This window comes from Pinus tabuliformis, chromosome 3_1 (genome assembly GCF_031772625.1).
Source record: "Pinus tabuliformis cultivar Carrire ecotype Pingquan chromosome 3_1, CPIR1, whole genome shotgun sequence".
Lineage (NCBI taxonomy): Eukaryota > Viridiplantae > Streptophyta > Pinopsida > Pinales > Pinaceae > Pinus > Pinus tabuliformis.
The window spans coordinates 891,520,059-891,525,799 of record NC_142301.1 but is presented as its reverse complement, the minus strand read 5'-3'; the positions used below and the strand labels follow the sequence as shown (position 1 = coordinate 891,525,799).

The following is a 5,741-nucleotide window of genomic DNA, read 5'->3' as shown; positions in this document are numbered from 1 at the left end:
AATCTGAGTCTGAAAAAATAAATTTAACTGCACGTCTATCCGGAAACGGCCAGAAGAAACTGCAAGTCTATCCGGAAACGGCCAGAAGAAACTGTTTCGTTTCGCGGGAAACCGTTTCTTGCCAGTGAAAACGAAAACGGCCGTTGCAGACGGCGTTTCTAGTATGGTCCGGTTTCTCTCGAAGGTTTCTGCCAGAAACGGGGGACATCGTCCCGTTTCTGGTAACTAGGTATGCCATTCATGGTTTCAGCGCTGCTCAGTGATGATTCTGGCCCAGCAGCACATAGATGTTTAATAAATTTGGGATAAAACCAATGGTTATTTAGCAGCAGAACTCACATTTTGATTTTCTCCCACTCATCCATTGACCGATACAAGGATTCCTCTTCTTTGCCATTCATTTCATGTTCATTGCTCTGATTCTGTTGAACAACAGAACTCACATTTTGATTTTCTTGAGTACCAGCAGTCACATTGGTATCATCAAACCTCTGGATCTTGAAATTCCATTGTGCTGAAGATTGTTGTGCTTCAATTGTGACAGCTCTATAAGCAATTCCATAAGAGCAAATTCTCCATAAACTCCAACAGAGTACCAGAGCAACAATGACCAGTGCCCAAAACATGAAAAAATCACAAAGTTTCCTCTTCTGCACCATATTGGCAGACATAATTTCAAACTGTGAAGCTTTCACCATGAACCCTCTATCTCTGTAATAGGGTTTTGCTTCACATCTGCCACAGCTCATCCACTCATCTGTTCTACTCTATAATATAAACAAATACAACCATGGGATGAATCGAAAGCCTCATTATTCTCTCCCTTGTGTAAGTTCTCATATCAATGCCAAAGTAATCATGATGGGGACTTGTGGCCAAATTATGCAAGAATTAAAATGACAGTTAAGAGAAGAATCTTTCACCGACTTGAAACTCAGCTTTCTATATGGTAGTCGATACCTTCTGCTGCTCACCTGTAACTTTCATTCACTATGTGGCCAAACGCAGCCCATCTGTAAAAGTGGTTGTGCTTCTTTTTGAGGTATGCTATTATATTTATTAAGGAATCATGACAAAACAGAAGTTCAGGTTGTGAAATCATTTTCACAGCAAGTTATGTAATGTTTCTGGCACTTTTTTATTCATTTCATCTGTTCTACTCTGTAATATAAACAAATACAACCATGGGATGAATAGAAAGCCTCATTATTCTCTCCCTTGTGTGAGTTCTCATATCAATGCCAAAGTAATCATGATGGGGACTTGTGGCCAAATTATGCAAGAATTAAAATGACAGTTAAGAGAAGAATCTTTCACCGACTTGAAACTCAGCTCTCTATATGGTAGTCGATACCTTCTGCTGTTCACCTGTAACATCCATTCACTATGTGGCCAAACGCAGCCCATCTGTAAAAGTGGCTGTGCTTTTTTTTGAGGTATGCTATTATATTTATTAAGGAATCATGACAAAACAAAAGTTCAGGTTGTGAAATCATTTTCACAGCAAGTTATGTAATGTTTCTGGCACTTTTTTATTCATTTACAAAGCGCGCTATTCGAATTAGTGCATTATTTGATATAAAGCAGTTTTGTGTTTGAAATTCATTTTATTTTAATTAGCTTCATGAGAGATTTTCAGGCCACTGACACCTACTTCTTTGTAGGTCATGACAACATTTATACCATCCCACCTGCAGAATAACAGACCTTATTAGCTTGTTAAAATATTATGCTTGTTCTTCTTAGTTTTAGCTTATTTCTATTTTAGTTATTGACTTCCTCTTTGAGTTTCCAGGAGACTGATATTGGTAGACAAGTGAATGGACTAAATACTTCCTCTTTGAGTTTCCAGGAGACTGATATTGGTAGACAAGTGAATGGACTGCGAAAACATTCTTAGTTTTAGCTTATTTCTATTTTAGTTATTGACTTCCTCTTTGAGTTTCCAGGAGACTGATATTGGTAGACAAGTGAATGGACTGCGAAAACATTCTCGTGCCGACATTCGAAAGCTAGTAAAATAATGTTTCTGGCACCTTTTTATTCATTTACAAAGTGCGCCATTCGAATTAGTGCATTATTTGATATAAAGCAGTTTTGTGTTTGAAATTCATTTTATTTTAATTAGCTTCATGAGAGATTTTCAGGCCACTGACACCTACTTCTTTGCAGGTCATGACAACATTTATGCCATCCCCACCTGCAGAATAACAGACCTTATTAGCTTCTTGTTAAAATATTATGCTTGTTCTTCTTAGTTTTAGCTTATTTCTATTTTAGTTATTGACTTCCTCTTTGAGTTTCCAGGAGACTGATATTGGTAGACAAGTGAATGGACTGCACAACTTTAGCTTCACCGTGGGGTAATTCTTCTTGGGTGGCCCCTACTCTCTATAGGGCCTGCTCTATAAGAGGTGAAGCGAAACCTTGGAAGGAATGCCCGAACCACCATACTGGCAAGATAGGATAGTCCCTTTCCTGCCCGTAGGCTTAGTAGAAAGATCTGATTGAACGGTGCCAATAGATCGATCTGCCCCCTCCCCTCCACCAAGAAAATTGAAATCCAGCAAAGAATAGCCACCAGAAAATGGCATTCTAGTAATAAAAATCAGAAAGGAAAGTACATTGTGTTAATAAAAATCTATCTTCACAGAAAGACCCTTTTTCAAATTCTAGTGCTTTCAAATTTTGCTTTTACATCTGCAGTGTTTCCGAAAGGAGAGCACATTTGTTCAATTTAAGCTTCATGGTCTATCTTCCAACTGATTTTTCAGAAACCTACTAGCCTTTGTAGCTGTGCATAAATCTATGTCTTCTGATAAAACCCTCTTCCAAATTGGAATGTACTTTCATTTTTGCAATAACCACATACAGTGCCTTGATTTTGTAGGCACGGGATTTGCAAAGGGCAGTATCTATTTGGGGGAGATTGAAGTTGCTCAAGTATCCACATTTGAAAAGGTGTGGAGTTGCTATGATGGAGGGCAGTATGATCAGGGATGCACTTTCTATAAGCCTACTAACTTACCAGCAGGGTTTGTCAGCCTAGGCCATATTGTACACCCTAACTGTTTGCCTCTGCAGCGATGGGTTCTTGTGGTCAAGGAGACTAATGTTTCTGCAAAACTGTCATCTCAATATAAACATTCCAACAATGCATTGGAAGCCCCCACTGCTCCTTTGTTATTTTCGCGAGACTGTGAAAGGACTTGTGAAATAGGACAGCGTCCAGCTCTTGCTAAACCACTAAATTATACTTTGGTTTGGATAAAAGGCCTGATGAAATATATTTGCCAGTCCTAGCAATTGCAAACCAAAATCTAAATTCATTAAATAGACATTTGAGAGAGCTAGCAACTGAATAAAGCAATAACCAGTTGAAACAATTATCACTAATAATTTAAGAAAATCACAATGTATTTACTATTAAGTTTTAACAAATATTATAATCACTAACCCTATTATGCCTTCTGCATCCTTGTCCGCATATTGCCCAAACAAGATATCTATACGGTCCAACTCTTTTGCAGCTACTCTGCTGGCCGCTGTTCAATATACATACAGAATAAGCAAGGACCAGATAATCAAAATCCAAACCAACTGAATTGCACCATGTAACATCTAAAAGATACAACTAAACAAATATACAGCTCAAATATCAAAATCTATCATGCATGTGATAATCTAATATGCAAAATAATTTGTAAGGCTTAAGCCAAACCACTGTGTAAGGATCCGGTAAAGGGTAAGGATCTGGGTACCTGCAATTCAAAAATGTCAAACTTCCAAGAAAATTGAAATCCAGCAAAGAATAGCCACCAGAAAATGGCATTCTCTAGTTTCCTACTTGCATCAATGTTATATGCTCTATGAATGAAGACCATTGGTGGAACTACGTCCATAAGAGAACCCAACTCATGCTAGCACAAAATGAAGTTTAGCTTTCAAGGTTGTACAAAAGAAGCTGCCTGTGATGATCATTAAGCTAAGCCTGCATTAGTTTTCATTTGCTTGTATTTTTCAATTCCCCCGTTAAATTATTCATCGATGGTTCAAAACATTTTATACAGGACACCACTGAAAACTAAACACAAAGTTATTATATGATTTGTCAATGAATACCATTGGTGGAAATACGTCCAATACCCGACCCTAGCCCAACGGCGGGATATAAAAAGACCACTACTATGAACGCTGGAAATATACCAGAGCTCCTGCAACAAACAAAGGGTAGCCACAGTCGAAAACAGAAATAGAGACATTGCCTTAACAATCTTACAAATTTTTTTGGGAAACCATATTTTGCCATTGAATGCACAACGACCTCTGATGCCTTAAGTCAATATCACATTGGACCTTAAACATAGCAAAACAGGAGGGTAAAAATGCATGAAAAGCACAGTGAAAGAAGGCCTAAGCTCATCAACTTACCTGCTCAGTCTTGTTGGATCTAGGGAAGCCAAAATATGCCATCAACATTGTTCATTGAGCTTTACCTTTCATGGCTTGACAATGAAAAAATAAAAAAATCAAAACGAAGAACAAGAACAAGAGAATGCTTAGAGATTGAAATGAAAGTGTGCAAAAACAGAAACTTAAAAAGGCATAGTTGTAAAGGAGGAGTATCAACTTGATAACTTAAATAAATATAATGGGTGGAATAAAATAAAAATAAAAACGAAGTTAGTGGACTATGTGGGCCTTAGCATGAGAGCCACATGCCTTACCACTCCATCCTCTATCACCATTAGATAGCATGCAATCCCTAACCACGCCACTTAAATGTTGCATCAAGCTAACATATGTGACTCAGTTCAGAAAGCCAGCGTTTCATCGGAAGAGCTTGTGTGGTTCCACTCCGTTTCATAGGTTATTCCGCTAATACAAATGCAGATTTACCACTCCGTTTCATAGGTTATTCCGCTAATACAAATGCAGATTTATAGACCGAGACGAAGAATACAAATGCAGCGGCAGCAACAATCGGAGCAACAGAAACTGCAGGAACGTTATAGGCAAGAAAATAAAATCTTTCAATGAAATGCTCGGCTCCTCGGATTCTCACGATGAAGAAGAAGAGTCCGAGCGGCCCGAGAGGTCCGAGTAGATGGGCGTCATCGACACGGGCGTCACCGAATCCAGTGCGGCGCATTTAAGAAATCTCTTGGCGTATGACGGCGAACCAGGCAATACTCGAGGCGCTGGACACCGACTCGCCTTCGATTCACGTCGTCGACATCAATATAATGCAGGGCGTGCAGTGGCCTCCCTTCATGCAAGCCCTGGCCGAGCGCGAGGGAAGAACCGCATGGACTATAGATCATTGCCCTTTGAGTTGAACAGGAATATAACAAGGGCCTTCTATAGAACCCCTGCTATTATAATGGTCACTTGGAGAGCATCTCGACTGGACATTTTGGGACTGCCTGCGTGTATTAACTATTATCCAGATTCAATAGCTCTATTGGCGCTGCGCAAGACCGGGCGACGGCTCGAAGGATTCGCGCACACTCTCGGCCTGCGATTCGAATTCAACCCCTGGATGGGTCATCAGTGTCAGTTCTAAGGGGTAAGGCGGCAGTTAGTCGATGAAGGCAGGCGTCACGATTGATCCTCCCAGGCAGTAAGGTTTTTTATATCAATTCTATGAAGTCAGTTCGGTTGATGAAGGACAGGTCTAAGGTCTTCGGTCGAAGCAGTGAGGCGGTATTGACATTCAGGAAGGGAGCAAGGTCTAAGGT

At 39.8% G+C, this 5,741-nt stretch overlaps 1 long non-coding RNA gene across 1 annotated transcript; it reads right to left on the bottom strand.

The window, feature by feature from the left end:
* Positions 1 to 2,766: 2,766 nt before the first annotated feature.
* Positions 2,767 to 5,098, bottom strand: LOC149190481 (uncharacterized). Its single transcript, XR_016256493.1, has 3 exons — positions 4,728 to 5,098; positions 4,432 to 4,505; positions 2,767 to 3,545 (listed from the first exon to the last, which is right to left on the bottom strand). It is a non-coding gene; the product is annotated as an uncharacterized LOC149190481 (long non-coding RNA).
* Positions 5,099 to 5,741: the final 643 nt, after the last annotated feature.